Genomic DNA, 17,301 nt, shown 5'->3' with positions numbered 1-17,301 from the left:
TAAGAGTTTTATATGAAGGGATGTGATCCATTATCATTCTAGTCATTTTTAAATGGCATCGAGGTTTCCGTGAAGATATACTATGTTCTTTAGGAGTTACTTTATGAAAAAAAAATACAATTTTATAATTTTGAGATGGTCACACTTGGCTTAAGCAAACATTGCTCGATCTAATCTAGACATTTTTGATATCTTGCCAAGTTGATTATGTACTTCACTAAGTTTTTGAGCTACTCAAGGTCAAATTTGTTCACATTAGATGAATATAGTCATATTCTTTCAAATTCTTGTGAAACATTGAAGTAATTGAATCTTCTTTAGCTTTTAGAATTAATTGTCCATGCCAAGAACAAGCTCTTTACTTTGTCAGTTTTAACAAGTAAAACTTATTTGTCTTAGAACGATTCTGAATCGATCAAATGTCAAGAGCATATATAGCCTTAAGTACGTTATTATTAATGTGACATTGCTAAAGATGTTCGGAACACAAATCATGCCCATGATTTGAACTTTGTGAGTTTTTATGTTAGAGAAATGTTTGTTTATAATCAAGCATTCTTGACTCATGGCTTGGATAACCATGCCATTCAAATGAATTTGCAGCTATTTCTCTTTACTTTGAATACGAGTCTTTCCCTATGTTAACAGATTATTTACTGATTATGGAACATAATAACCATTTATTTGTTCCAGCCTTAGCTTAAAAGGTCTTTAAACAAAGCATACGACCTTACAACTAATGTAGCTCTTCTTGCTTCATTCTAAGCTTGTAAGTCAATAACTTAACTTAACTTCAATAGTTTGAGGTCACTTTCAAAGTGAAACACTCAAGCAATATCCGATAATGAGTTGCTAAGGTAACTATAATAACAAGAACTCTTTAGTTGAAGTGGAATCTTATTCCTTTTCTTTGTTCCTTGTTTTCTATATTTCTTATCATACATCATCTCATAACCTTTAAGAACTGTTTCTTTAAGTGTTTTGAATTTTATACGGAGTACTTTGTTAGGCATATTTAAGCATCTAGTGTGCCGAAAAACAAAGTTTCATCTTTTCCTTTAATTTGTACTAGAATTACTACATCAATGAGCTATACACATTAGTGTATGAAGCGAAAAGATATATTGGTTGTCAACTTCTGATAATTTGAGTTTTCAACTCAATACTTCATGTTTATCAAAACTACCTAGTATTTTGAATACATGATGTCCAATCGTCCTTACGGACTTAGATATAAAATTCATTTAGGAGAGGTTGTATTTTAGAAATGCATTTCCTTTCTTTGAGAACTATTCTCAAAGATTTCCTTTACCAATCATTGAAAACAAATATATTTGATTTAGAATTCTACATATATAAGTGCAAAGTATTACCATTTATCAAGATAATAACATAATAAGTTTGAAATTTAAAGCATACATGCAAACTTTCAAACTTATTTAAACGTCTTATTCACACATTAAATTGTCCTTATTATTTAATGAGAATAAGGTGATTAAGCATGCTTTGGCTTGTCTTAGCACTTATTACTCTAAGGTAAGCAACTCTTTGCTAATGGCTCCAAGCCACTCTTGGTTAGATAAATCGTCGCATCTAATGCTCTTATGACAATTTATCTCTTTTTCCTCGACATGTTAGGACTTCTTCAATCATATCAGTGAGTCTAACCAAACCAACATGCATACCCGATATGCCTTACGTTTCAAGAAAAGTAATTGTAATACCCAAGATCTTAAAATATGATTTATTATGTTCTAATCTATATTATAAGCTTGATTAAGTTTTACTCTCTATTTTAACCATTAAGAATGTTTTAGTCTTAAATTTTATTATAAGATTAGATCATTTTGGAAGCTAATTTTACGAAGGAAAGTTATTTATTTTAAAATATATTTCGGGTCAAGTAATATTTTTCTTTTGTTGTTTAGTGATTTTTCATTAAAATCTGTATTTTTACCCAAAATTGTAAAATGACCAAAATACCCTTACTCATAAAAATTGACAAACACCACCTCTTATTTCTTCTCCTCCTTCACGGTTAAGAAATGGGGATTGAAAGCCATTTGCTTTTCTTTCATTTGTTCAATTTATTAGGGAATAAGAAGACAAAACCCACCTCTTCCCATCACCCCTTTATTCTTCACGGTTTATGAAGACCAAAGTCAATTTTGCTTGTTCTTTTTACTTGTTTCTTAATTTGGGCTAACCAATCAAAGTTGATTGATTATGCTTAGCTCAATCAAGAGCTTATCTCACTCCTTCACGGCTAAGAATTGCTGATTCGAAGTCACATTTTGCTTCCTTAGAATTGGTTGTCTAATACCCAAGCTTATCACTTTAGCAAACTTCATCTTATGATCCCTATCTTTTTTCAAGTTCTTGGAATAATAATACTCCATATATATTTAACGTATTACCGTCCATCACTACCGCGCGACTATCACCGCTCTTTCCTTTGCTTGAAATGGTTGTGGTCATCTCTTTCCCTTGCCACCAAGCTTACGCACCACAACCACGTACTCTTCTCTTTCCTCCATTCATGGCATGCTTGGTGAAACTAAGAATGGTCTTTGAGACTACTCTGTACACATGAAACCAAAGTGAGCTTATTTTGTTGCTCTTATTTTGATTATATGTTTATCCTTTATTTGAGATACAAACTTTTTACTTTTTTTGAAAACGATTATGTAGATATTTTGATAATAAGAAAATGATGTTAAAATATAGTAGTAGCTTGCTATCTAAGTTCTATGTTTGTTCTTATTTTACTCTTAAAAGTGTAGTGTTTATATATATTCTAATATTATTTTGCACAAGGAATTGATGATTATGTACTTCGTACATTCAACTTCCTAAAAATGAGTTTTAATACTAAAGCAATTTGAGAGTTCTCTAAATTAAAGTTTTTATAGTAATATTTTCTACTAATATGAATAGTAGTCTATTTTTAAAGTAATGCTCAGTTTACTCAAAATGAGGTATTACTTGTTTTGTTCTCTAAAAATAAGTTTATACTTTATTTTATCAAAGGTTTTGAATTAAGAATTTATTAATGAGTATTATTTTTTTTGGGTATGATCGAATAAATCATGACGATGAGGAATTAATGACGGAGGTTGAGAGTTCGAATTATGATTATTGGAGAACAAGCTAAGTGAGATGATTAAGGATGATCGAATGAGGTAATCATTATGTCTAGCAATTGTGTCTAGTTATGCAACTGTGTTTAGTCCCGTATGTGTGTCAATTATGTCAGGTTATTGTGAATGCACGTGTGTAATCTTAAATGACATGTTGTTGTATAACATGTATGTCTGTATGATATGTTTGGTATGTTATGATTTAAAAGTGTGTTATGTGCAAATGACATGACATGACATGACCTTTTATATCCTTGTATATATTTTTAATGACCTATGATATGATAAACATGTTTATTAATGTATTTCAACCTTATGATTTATATTAATGATTTTATATATACAATGTTCAATTGATTTGCGGATCTCTCGAGAGTATGTTAATAATCTACGAATAACTTATTAAAAGATACACAACATAATAAATGAAAGTGAAAGACCTAATCCGTCTGGCAGTATATGTTATGTTTCGGTCATGCAATGCATGTACCCATGGGGCAACAACCCAACTATGTCGAGCACCTGCTCTATGTTATGGGCACCAGCCCATCGCGGAAGATGTTCCGCCATGTCATACTGTCTAACGACTAGCATGTCCACTAAAAAGATTACGCATACATGAATTTTATTAAAGGACTTATGAGAACTCACAAGGATACTCTATTGATGAGTTTTACGATGTACTGATATGTACGATAGTTCATACAGATATCTTAACATCATACAAGGTGATAATAATGCTATGAACGACATGTATTTCTAGTTATTTTATTAATTTATAAATTATGTGTAAGTGAGTTGTTATGTTAAGCCCCTCTTAAATGTAATTAAGTGTTACGAATTAATGATTATGAAATGTGTCAATGTGCTATGAATTTTTATGAAGTGTAAAGTTGTTCTAATATGATTTAATATGATACGATAGATGAAACTTTTGTTGTCATTGGAAAGTGAACTGAACGTGAAAAATAGGCGAGTTACAGGTGGAGGAAAGTATGTTAATGAAAAGGGGAAACATTCCCACACGAATGAAAGTTATGTTATGTCCAAAACCTGTACTTACCTATTCTCTTACATAAAGGTAATGATCCTTACCGACACAGCTTTTAAAAATAATGATGTTAGATTATTTCTGAACAGCTATGTATGTATGATATATTCTTGAATGATTTTGAAAGAAAAACTGTTTTTACAGGCTAGAGTAATGTTACTGAGTTTTCAACTCATTTTTGGATTTTCCTGTGTTTTCTCTGTTTTCTAATTTTTATGGATAATTACAGGGATAATGATGACAGAGTTGAAGTTAATCAAAAGCAAAGGGATTAAAGGAATTTACTTAGTTTAGGGATTATGGAATCAAGGCTTGTGTATTATGGATCATCGAGAGCTGAGATAGATTGATTATTTTATTACAGTAAGGAAGACTGGAGTTGTATTTTCTTTATTGAATATTCTCATTAAGGAGTATGTTTATTTGTGGGCCCATAACCCACAGGTGGCTATGAGATTATCTATATATAATTTATTCCACTGCGTATGATGAGTAAAGAATGGTTTATCTATGGTTAATTAATTCCGCTGCGAATGACGAGTTATATACGATCCGGTGACGCCGATTAAAAGTCGGGGCGTTACAGTAGTGATGCCTCGCTTTGGCATAGCCCATCACTATTCTCATTAGTTTGATAAGTGTTGTTTTGGAATGACAAGTTTTACTCAGGGGTCGTTTAGTTTGCCCAAGAGAATCGGAATAGAATGAAGAAAGGGAATCAAAGAGAATGGAATGAAACCCATTCTTTTTAACTTGTTTGTTTAAAAAAAAACCAAGAATCACACCATCACAACACCACCACAACACAACCACAACACCTCCAATTTCAACCGTAGTAGCTACCCACAGCCTAGCCACTGCCCCTCCAGTCGTCGCCGCCCTTCCCTTACCTTCGCTGCCCTCCCGTCCTCAAAAAACCACCCCCTCCCATCACGCAAAAACCCTAAAAAACCCTCCCTCTCCCCTTAAACCCGTCATCCGCCGTTACTCCCACCCTCAAAACCCTAGAAACGACGGCTGACCTCAACCTCAAATCAATGGTGTCACTTCCACCTCCAAAATCGCCGACGTTTGGGGCGATTTCTTCTTCAATCCACCCCATCTCAATCCCAATTTAATTTCCTCGATAACAATGGATTCTCCTCAAGTTCCTTCAATTAGGCCCAGCCCGATTCTGGCCCATCACCGATTTGGGCTGATCCGGGCCCAAACAAACCACCGAAGCCGTCGATTGGAGCTTTGCCTTTGTCCTTGTTCGGTGTGAGGTTGGTGGTGTAGTGGTGATGAGGGGAATGGGAATGCAAAAGGGGAGGGATGGGGAATGAGTGTAGAGGGAAAGTGGGTGAACCCAAAAATAAAAAGGGGCAAAAGGAACGGGAAAATGTGGCAAACAAACAATAACAAAGGGAATGAAACCCTCTCATTCCCATTCCCTTTGATTATTTCCCCCAACCAAACGCCCCCTCAATATTTTAGGGACCTAGGGTTTCTATGTTGGTTGATTTAAGTGAACTTAATTAATCATTGCAACATTTCGAAATCCTAAACATGCATCTAACATATCATTCATATATATGAACATAAATATATATCGAAAATATAAGTAAATGATGCATTTGGCAACTAGCATGACCCCTTGAGTGTTCAAGGGTCTTCTCTTGGAACTTCATATGCAACTACTAGTATCTACGATTAGGACTAATCTAAATATTAAGGTACAAAAATACGCAACGGTTCTGTAGACACCCAATTGTGTCTCCCCAAAACCAAACCCGATGATGAATACCTTTCACGTCATTTGATTATCGAATAAAGCGAAAGTGTGAAAGTCTAGTGATGAGGATATTTTTTCAAAATATTTCTCTTTCTGTTTTCAAAAATATTTCTTTTCTTACCCTGTTCATGAAAAATAGCCGATCCAATTTGGTTTGTTCCATAATAAGGGTCCAATAATAGTGTAGTTGGATTGGGCTCGAAAAGAACTTTCCAATTATATATTATAAGCCCAATTCCAATGAATTATGAGGAAGTTAAGGATCAATTGGTATTACATACACCATGGTGCACCTAATAGCCCAATACGCGGCCCAACAAACAGAACCCAGGCATAAAACCCACGCCCAAATAAAAAAATTCCGTCCAACCGTCACATAATACGGTTTTTTTTTAAAAAAAAAAAAATAATCGTTCTAAACTTCTAAATATAAACCGCCATTTTATTTTTTTAATCATTTTAAAACATTCTCTCTCTTCTCATAGATTATACACTTCCTTCAATTAATTTATTTGCATTTCTCTCTCCTCTTTTCAATTTTCTCACTCAACTCTTAATTTTCTCTCTCTAAAAACTGCTGCACTTCCATGGCGAACGACGAAGAATCGCCGAAAACACCTTCAAAAAGGTGAACATCACTCCAATTACTTTGATTATGATATGATTTTGTTAAATTGGTTTAATTATTGTCGTTTTAATTTTTTGAAATATTTAATCATCGATATTTTTTTTTTTTTTTTTTTTTTGGTAGAAAATCGAAACAATCTCCATCTACTAAAGAAGATGCAGATATGTAAGTGATTTATTGTTCTAATTCACAAAAAAAATGAGTAATTGAAACCCTAATTTTTAAAATTGAAAATTAATTTGAAATAAAAATTTTTTGAACACGACATTAAGTCAGATGTTCAAACTCAAAACACCAAAAAAGAAGAAATTAGAAGATATAAAAGCAAGTTCAATTGTTGATAAAAATATATTGGAAGAATTAAACAAACAAGTTTTAGAAAGTCCATCAAATAGGTATATTTTGATTCATATGTTTCCTGTTTAATGTTTATATATGTTGTTTGTATGAACGAACAATTCTGAAAATAGCACTGAACATCTATTATAATCAACTGAAAAACCCACAATTGTGTATTTATGTTTCTATATTTGCTTGCATGTTCATTAATTTTAATTATGTATGGATATGTTTTTGAACAACACTTAAAAATATTTTGAACAACAACAAATAACCACTGAACATCTTTCATTTAAGTTTAAATTGGAATATATTATGGTTAACATTTAATTATTACATTAACTGATGAACACCGTTCAGAAAATTTTGAAAAATAAACAAAAACCACTGAACAACACACAGTTATATATAAATATTTATATACTTGTTTGCATATTCAATAATTGTGCTTATGTTTTGAATATTTTTTTTGAACAACCCATAAAAAAACTTTTGAACAACATTAAAAAAATCACTGAACATTATGACCTAAATACCCTTTAAAAACTTTTGAACATCTTTTATATATTTTAGTTTATATTGGAATATATTATGGTTAATGTTAAATTATTACATTATCTTATGAACACCCTTTAAAAAATTTTGAACAATAAACAACAACCACTGAACAAATAATAAATGAACATCTTCCAATTCAGTTTACTTTCCATTCATGAATTGGGATATATTCATATGAAATTCAATTTGCTTTATATTCATATATTAGTTAGAAATATTTATTCTATTGTTATTTTTTTTTATTAACAGTCCAATTGCTGAAAAGTCCCCACTACCATCTGAACACCACCCTAAAACTTCCGAGCTGCAACAAGAAGCAAACAAAACTCCACAAACTTCACAATCTTCTGATCAACCTTCACAAACTTCTGATCAACCTCCATAAACTTCTGATCAACCAGGAAACTTCGATCAACCTATAGGATTTTCTGTACTCCTGTAGGCGTCGTTCGAAGTGCGCCTACGTTAAAGCATGTGTGAATATGCTTGGCACTCATAGGAAGTGGGAATTGACATAATATGTTTAGGGACAAGGAAAGTAGGGAGCCGCCAACAAGTTTTTAAGGAACTTGTAAACCGTTCACGGATCATAAAAGGCAACCACGAATAAAGGGACAACGAAGGCAACAACGATTGACCCGTGAAGGTTACACCCCATTCATAATCCATGAGATTACTAACTCCATATGGTTCGGAACCACGAAAGGAGGATCGGGGATGATGGTACGAAGTGAGTCATGGAGTCACATTCGCCCGTATTGGCCTCTACTCGATTCTTATAGTGAAAAATGATTCCTGCGATCTCAAAGGCATACAAACAAAAATTCAATTTGCTCCAAACTATTATTATGCTAAATTGGTTGAATATTAATGCAACACATAATTCTAAAATATTTGTGATCACTTGAATTAATTAAAAAGATTAAAAAGGAACCTAAACCGGTTGTCCAAATTATCTTATTAGGCGTAATTTTCAATTACATATTCCCTTTAAACATGCAATATGGTGATCAATAAATAGAATAAACATTAATATTGGAAGCAATTAAAAAATAATAGCGTTAGTCAAATCAAATATAAAATAACCTAATCATGATGCTAGCAATATTAAAATAAAATAAGAGTAATTAAATTAATTAATTACTCACATTCCGCGCGTTCCTTTAAATTGCTACATCATGAATAAACTGTTAGTAACTTCAATAAAAATATAAAGTAAGTGGAAATTAAATTAAATTAAAAGTATATTTGATTTGGTCCAAACCCTTAGTTAATTCTACCTATCATGCCTTGGTTAAAGTATAGAACTTCAGGTATTGTATGGACTCCTTGGAGTGCTTAAAGGAAGAAATAGTGAAAGAATGGGGAGGCTAGTGATTAGGCTAAAGAGGGAGAAGAGAATTATTTTGTGATCAACCTTGTTGATGATTGGAAAAGGGGTGATATGACCTCTATTTATAGAGAAAAAAAGAGAGGTCGAAAAAACAAGATAAGATCCGAATTAAATCGGAATAAAACTCGATAGACAGCAGTTTTTGCAGTAATTGTTTTTATCATATCTTTTGATCCAGAAATCGGAATAAGATGAATAAGGTATTGTTGGAAAGTTCTTGAAGTCTACTTTCTAACCCAATTAGAATTAGATTAAAATATTTTATAGAATAAAATATATGGCCGAAATAGTGAGACGGTTTCAGTTTTGGATAGAGTTTGACATTTTATTCATATCTTTTCCGTTATAGCTCGGAATTGATATTATAATATATCATTGGAAAGATAATTTCAAGTTCTATCCAACCATATAAAATTTGGATAAAAACTATAAGGAAAGAAAATAATATATGTCTATCTTTGAACGTCTTTCGATTCGGATCAAATTAGGATTTTCAAAAAGAAAAGTTTTATTCAATTTCAAATTCTTTAATCTTATCTTTTCAAAAAGGATAATTAAGATCTTTTAGAGACTTATAGAAGTTTCTAATTAATCCTATTTGGTTTAGGAATTGGATTAAATAATTTGGACCCTCCACATGATCATTGGGTCGTAGGTAAGGTGGGCTTAGGTTCGGTTTGGGCTCAGTTTAATATTTTGGCCATAACTTATTCGTTATAACTTGGATTTGGGCTTATAATATACCGTTGGAAAGATCTTTTCAAACCCCATCCAACTATTTAATCATTGGACCCAGATAATGGACAAAAATAAAGTGGATTAAACGTTTTTATAAAAAGGACACAAAATGAATGATTTTAAAGGACATGTAATGAATTATTTTGGGTTTAAAGGCACGAAAAGAGGAAAATAAGTTATGGTTTGGGGAAATGGGCTAGAAGTTGGGTTGGTTTATGAAATGGAAATATGGATTTAAGCACTCCAAGATTAAATACTCAAACCGACCAATAATGGCGGTGAAAGGTTGTTCATCATCGGGTTTGGTTTTGGGGAGACATTTTTAGGTGTCTACAACTCCCATCAGAAAATTCTAAACAACCTAAGGAAAAATTTGATACTCCTCGACAAAGTACTGTACCACCTTCAACAACTTCTGACAATGGTGAAGGCAATGGTGGAAATACTAATCAGCCCAAGCAAGCATCTCAGAGGTAAAATCTTTACATGCTTTTTATTCATTTTATTTGTAGTGTAATGTTCATTAATTTACATAAATTTTAACATTTTTTAACTATAACTATTTGTACGATAAAATCAGTTCTTTCACAAGGAGAAAACACATAGCTACAAAAAAGGAAAGAACACAACAACTACAACAACAAGAGTGTTGCGTAGCCAAAGCACCCCAGAAAAAGAGAAACAACAGCATGTTGAAGAACAAGAAATTCCAGAAGAAGAATTAAACAGAGTTCAGAAATCTGGAAATGGGGTTTAAACAAAACAGAAGGGGGTTCAAATCAAAGAAAAATCTGGTGGAAAGGAAGGTAGTCAATCTTCTAAAAAGGTTGTTAAAAAATCACCTAAGGGAGTTCAGAAGAAGGATAAAGAAGTTCAAAAGAAGGAAAAAGAAGTTCAGAAAAAGAAACAAGGTAAAAAAGTTGAGAAAATTGAGAAAAAAAAAAGAAAGAGAATAGTTGAAGAAGATCATGAACTGATTGATCAAGATGTTGTAAATTTGACTGATGATGATGATGAGGTTATGATGTATGAAGAAGAGAAGTTATGTGTTAGAGTGGGACATGTTAAGTTTATGAAGTTTGTAGCAAACTTAACCCCCACAACAAAAACAAGCAGTGAAAGAAATGGGTTTTGGGGCAATTCTTTCTGTGAATTCGCCACAAAATGATGCCCGTATTTTTGTGCTTGGCTGTTGAGGCATTTTGAAGAAAACAGCAGTACTCTATACTTACCATTCAACAAATCAGTAGAGACAAATGAACATGATGTGCAAATTGTATATGGAGTGCCTAGAGGTCATAAGGTTATTATGAGAAAGAGCCAAAGAAGGCAGAGGAAGAAGATGAAGATATGGAGATTGTGACGCCTTTAATGAGGTGGAGGGAAAATTGGGGTTGTAAAACTGGTAGCCCTAGAACCCAATGGATATTTGAGAAGTATGAAACTGAAGAAGAAAAGAAGAACAAGATAGATCAGCAAGCATTGCATAAAAGGAAATATGTTGCAACAGAAATTAAATCAACGGAGAAGAACACAGGAGAAGCAACTGAAATGTTCAAAATAGTTTCCTTGTGCTAGCTGTGAATTCAATGATGAAAACAAGTCAAAACCTTCACTGCCACTACAAATTCCTACACCCAATTAAGGAAAGTATGTGCTAAAAAGTCTGATTTTCACAGTACCTGAGTGGAAGAAAAACACCAAGGGCTTTTTTAAGGGACCACTACCTTTCTTGTTGGTATGATTTTTACTTTTGTTATTATTATTTATTTGTTCATATTTTAATGCATTATGTTCAAATGTTATCCCTGATTGTTCAAAATTGTAATTGGATATGTTCAAAATGTTTTTGCCTTATGTTAATATGAATTATGCCTTGTATTCATATGTTCAACGATTTTGGTATGACTATTCAAAATTTTAATGCCTTATGTTCTTGTGTTTATTTAAAGGATTTTGGTTATGTTTGTTGAAAATTTTAATGTCATATGTTCATATGTTGAAAATTTTAATACATTATATTCATATACCTTATAACTTATATTTAGATGTTCAAAATTTTAATGCATAGGTTTGTATCATTTTGTTAAAACTTCATAATAGAATAATGTTTTGGTCTGCCTTTTTAATGGGACAGTTGTTGTATTGTGATCGAGTGCAAAAAAGAGGTATTGAGCAACCAAGGACATACCCAATCATTTCGGCTTTGAATAAATATATGATTCAAGAGAGAATGAAATTGGAGGCAAAGTCACAATTTGGATTGGGAAGTGTGTTACAAAGAATAGAAATACCTGCACAACAACAAGCAAAAGTTCAACAACAAGACAGTGAAGCTTGCTAATCAACGAGAATCAGCCATCCAAGGTTCATTTACTTTTCTGTTCAAAGTTTATTTCTATTTGTTCAGAATTTTATGTAAAATGTTCAAATGTTTTTTTCTAAGGTTCAAATAATAAATAATATTTTATTATTGCATTCTCAAATCAGTTAAATCTTCATTCTATAAATTTTTGTTGTTCATAAACTTTTAATGAATGTTCAAAATAATGTAAGCTTATGTCCATTATTAGATGTTCAAATCAGGAAGAATTTATGGATGAATTGATGGAAATTGTCAAGACTTTGGGAAGTTGTGTGTCAAAAATGACTAACAAGTTGAAGCTAGGAAAAGACTTGTTCCCAAACAACATGATTATCAAAAGTGTTGAAAATCTTATTGAAAAAAAAAGGAATGATGCTTCCACTTTAAGTGAAGATGAAGCATTCTTTGGAACAGAGTATTTCTTAAAGGCTACTGATCAGATTGAAATAGAGTACTTGGAGAAAAAGGAAGATGAGAAAAAAGAAGCAGAAAGAAGAGAAACTGAAAATAGAATAGAAAAAGAGAAAGGAAAAGCAAGGAGAAAAGAGAAGCTAGGGGGGATTTCAACTTACAAAGAGCTTGGTCCTTGGAAATTGAGTATCCTCTAACACCACAAGATGCTCAAATTGGAGCAAGTGCGGGTCCTATGGAAAGTGGTGAAAGTGGAGATCAAAGGGAAGAAGGTGCTATTGCTGGGAGACGTACCCTTGATCTAACACTTACCATAGGTAAAGGAGAGAAAGATCATGAAAAACAAGTGGCAGAAAGTGGTGGAACATCAAAGGCAGTGGAGGTGCCTTTTCAAATGGGAGAAACTGATGGAGCTGGAAAATCGTCGGATCTGGATTTTGAAGACATATTTGATACCAGTGAGTATTCCAACATATTTGGAACCAGTGATGCAACACTTGATGATATTTTGGCCAACCCACTTTCGAAGGATTTTCAGTATCACCAAGGGTAATGGCATTCTATCTGAACATCACTAATATATGTAGTTTTTTGGACAATAGGGTAGAAAGGAAAAAGAAGGAGATATGTAAATATTTTGGAAGTAATGTGTAACTTTTTGGAAGACAAGGGTAATATGTAATTTTTTGGACAACTAGGTTAGAAGTTGAAAAAGTCTGCATAAATATGTTGAATGAAATCAGAACAACTACAAATATATATGTATTTATTAAGTATTGAATAATATAAGTACTATATTAATTTTTTTTGTTCAAATATTTTGTTTTAGATGCTCAAATGTTTTAACTGTATGTTCAAATATACAGATCTAAAGAAGAAGCAGGAAAACAAAACAAAGTTTCTAAACAATCAAAGGGGTAACTGTATAATAATATATATATATATATATATGATAAAGTTCATTAGAAATAAAAATAAAGTTCAGTTACATAAATATATAGTTAAAAAAAACTAACCATACTTTTATATTGTTATATTAGACCAACAACAAAACAGGATGTTAATGCAAACAAAAGACCAAGAAGATAAGTGATAAAATTGTCAGCTTGTCTAAAGTCCCCATTCATGATGAAATACAAAGATTTGTTCAAAAATGTTAGTGCAATGCATGCAACTTTGTCTGATTATGCATTCATTGATGGGCCTAATGAGTAAGTTTTCTAATTAAACTCTACTGTTCATAAATTCATTAGATTTGTTCAGATAATTATTCATATAGTTCAAATAATAAAATAAATCTTAATTTAATTTTGTTAATTTTTTTCATTGTATTGGCAGTGAAGTGTTGTACCATGATGGAGACAATAGTGTCAACAAGGAAGAAATGAAGACACTTGGAACAGATGAAGAGATCGATACAGCAATTATCAATTCTTGGGCTCATATCTTGAACATCAAGGGCCCAAAAAAAAATAGCATATACTTCTCCACAATGCCATACGTAAGAAAATAAATATTAAATATTCTCAAATAAACATGTTTAATTTTTTTTATGTAACTTGTTCAGTATATTTTTTTCAATGTTCATTATGTTTATAATGACTATTCATTATTTTAAATTGTTAATTGCAGTTGATTGTATGCACAGACAAAGGTGCAAGTGCAAACACTACCACAGAAATAAGACATGAGAAGTTTGCTCAAAGATTGCGCTATGAAATGAATAATAGTGGAATTCAAAACATAAAATTTAGGGAATTCTTGTTTCCAGTGGCTGCATATGAGCACTTCTACTTGATGTGTATCAACATGTACAAAGGTACAATTGATTTGATCAATAACAGAAAGCTTCCCATGGATGTGAAAGCATCTACAAAGTATGAAGATAATCCACAAAAGATGGTAAAGTACTAAATATTTTTTTATTCAATGTATTCTTAAGCTGTGTTGAGTAAATTGTGTTCAGGTGTTCAAATAATGTTTCATTTTGTTTATCAGCTAGAGGCTTTTGCATATTTCATGCGGACAAAAGATTATGCAGGAAGTGATGTTGCAAGAGTCTTAAGTTTCAAAACTGACTTGATCAAGATGAAATGGAGAAGCAATTTGGATCATAAGAATTGTGGTGTTTACGTGATGAAACATATGGAAACATACACAGCAGAACCTTTGCTAGAATGGAATTGTGATTTAAAAGCAAATGATGTGTGTTTCAACAAATAATATTCATATGTTTTCTTTATTTGTTCAAAACATTTAATACTTTGTTCATAATTATATGTTTTCTTTACATGTTCAGGTTGATCAAATAAGAAAGCTTAGGGTTCAGTATTGTTCAGAAATAATTTTAAGCCCCACCAATAGAGAAGGGTACTGATTGAAAATGGCAGCAAGAAGAAGAATTGAGGAGAATTAATATTTAGATTTAATGACATTTCAAGAAACTGTGATTTTATTTAATGTGTTTGAATTTTTAGTTTGAAAGACAAATGTTGTTTGAATTTTTAGTTTGAATTAAGATTGACTTAAATATGTAATATTTGCAATATAATTGTTGATATTAAGATTATGTTCAAATATTGAAGTGTAGTTGTTCATTTTATAAAATATGTTTGTCAATAGTTTTTTGTATAATAAAAAATAAAAAAATTATAACAAACAATTTAAATGGAATGATAAAAATATTCATATGTATTGAAAATTGATAAGAATTTGAAAATTGTTACATATTGAAAACCTATGAAAATATATTCATATATAATAAGAACCTAAGAATTACTTGTCTTGTCAAACATTGATAACATTTCATCATAATTTGAAACATTAGAAGATCCAACACCACGAGACCCTTCATTCCTTGCATTGAGACCGACATCAAAATACTAAAAACACAAAAATTCAAAGAACAATAATAAAAAATTCAAAAAAAAAAAACAAAAATTCAAAAACAAAAACAAAAATATTCAGATTAATGAAAGAGAATGTCCATACTTACTTGAAACCATTTACTAGTCTCATATCGAAAACCTCTGTTATGATTCACTTCAGATGATTTCCTTTTTTTACCTTGAGAGCCACTTGAAACCTAACAAAAATTAAAAGTTCAGATTATAGTATAAGAAGTTCAAAATAAATCTATAAAAGTTCAGTGAAAAAGTTACATTTCTTGTAGAAGACTGAGAACCAGTTGATGGAAAGTAAGTTGAAGATTGATGACCAATAACCTACATAAAATTCAGATTAATTCAGAATTTAAAATTAAAAGTTCAAAATAAAAAATTAAACACTTCAATATAATAATTACATTTGATAAAGGTGGCTGAGTAGCTCTTGAGAAAGATTTTGCATTTTTAGCTTGAGATCCACATACCTACAAAACATATAGTATATATATATATATATATATATATATATATATATATATATATATATATATATATATATATATATATATATATATATATATATATATATATATATATATATATAGATTATTTTTAAAAAATGTCAAAAATATTAAGAGTAAAGAGGTTAAATTTACAGAGTAAGGCCGGGCATTAGTTCTTGGAAATGTATTTGAAGCTTTTGATGAGGATGGCTGAGAAGAATTAGGTCCTAAAATATTATTGGATGATTGACCTTCAAAAACCTACAAAATTATCAAAAGATCAGAAATAAAATACAAAAGTTCAAAATATATAAAAGAAAAATCTGTAAAAAGATACATTTCTTAAAGAAAAATATGTAAAAAGATACATTTCTTAAAGAAGACTGAGGAACAGTCGCTGGAAAGTTAGTTGAAGCTTGATGAGCAAAAATCTACAGAAAATTCAAGATAGTTCAGAATATAAACAAATAAGTTCAAAAAAACCAAAAATAGTTCTGTAAAAAAAATTACATTTGATAAAGGTGGCTTAGTTGTTGAAAAAGAATTTGAAGCTTTTAATGGGGATGCTTGAGAAGAATTAGTTGAAGCTTGATGACCAAAAACCTACAGAAAAATCCAAGTTAGTTCAGAATTTAAAAACAAAAATTCAAGAAAACTTAAAAAAGTTCAATAAAAAAAATTACATCTAAAAAAGGTGGATAAGAAGCACTTGAGAAATTTCCAGAGGAAGGCTGAACATTAGTTGTTGAAAAGGTATTTAAAGCTTTTGATGAGCATGGCTGAGAAGAATTAGGTCTTGGAAAATTGTTGGATGATTGACCTTCAAAAACCTACAAAATTAACAAGTTCAAAAGTTAAATATTAAAAGTAAAAAAGTAAAAAAGTAAAAAAAATAAATAAATAAATAATTTAAGAAAAATAATTACATTAGATGAAGATTGCTAAGTAGATATAATTGAAGTGTTACTATTTTTTAATCCTTTTCCATTTGAAGCTTGGAAACCAATTCTAACACCATCACCAAAAACCTAAAAATAAAAATGAAATTATACATATATAATAGAAAAGTATTCAAAAAAAACAATTGAAATATTCAACAAATACTTACATTTGCTGATGATGAATGAGAAGCATTGGTTGAAGCTTTACTATTTTTACTTTGAACATTCTTTTTCTTTGGAATAACAGAGAGATTTGAACCTTGTGTTGTTGGATGTGAATAAATCAAAGGATCTCCATCATCATCTAAAACCTGAAAATAAAATAAAATTATAAGTTGTTCAATAAAAAATGACAGAAGTTCAGATGAAAAGAACATGGGTTCAAAAGTACCTCAACAACCAATTTTTGGACAGTAGCTCTGGCTTCATCTTTATATTTATCTACTTTCTTTTTCCAAACCTTAGCTTTATTACACGTTTTCTCAACAGTATTTTTTGGCCTGTAGTTTCTCTCACCCTTTTTCCTAGCTATTTTTGGATTGTTTATGAACCCTTCTACATCAACTTCTTCATTA

At 31.0% G+C, this 17,301-nt stretch overlaps 1 long non-coding RNA gene across 1 annotated transcript; it reads left to right on the top strand.

Annotated features, from left to right (window-relative positions):
* Positions 1 to 2,373: 2,373 nt before the first annotated feature.
* Positions 2,374 to 4,642, top strand: LOC145615273 (uncharacterized). The gene is made up of 3 exons (XR_014107256.1): positions 2,374 to 2,600; positions 3,101 to 3,182; positions 4,421 to 4,642. It is a non-coding gene; the product is annotated as an uncharacterized LOC145615273 (long non-coding RNA).
* Positions 4,643 to 17,301: the final 12,659 nt, after the last annotated feature.

The sequence above is a fragment of the Chenopodium album genome, chromosome 3 (genome assembly GCF_948465745.1).
Source record: "Chenopodium album chromosome 3, dcCheAlbu1.1, whole genome shotgun sequence".
NCBI classification, from domain to species: Eukaryota; Viridiplantae; Streptophyta; class Magnoliopsida; order Caryophyllales; family Amaranthaceae; genus Chenopodium; species Chenopodium album.
The sequence above is the reverse complement of the archived record's forward strand: the minus strand, read 5'-3'. Positions and strand labels throughout refer to the sequence as shown.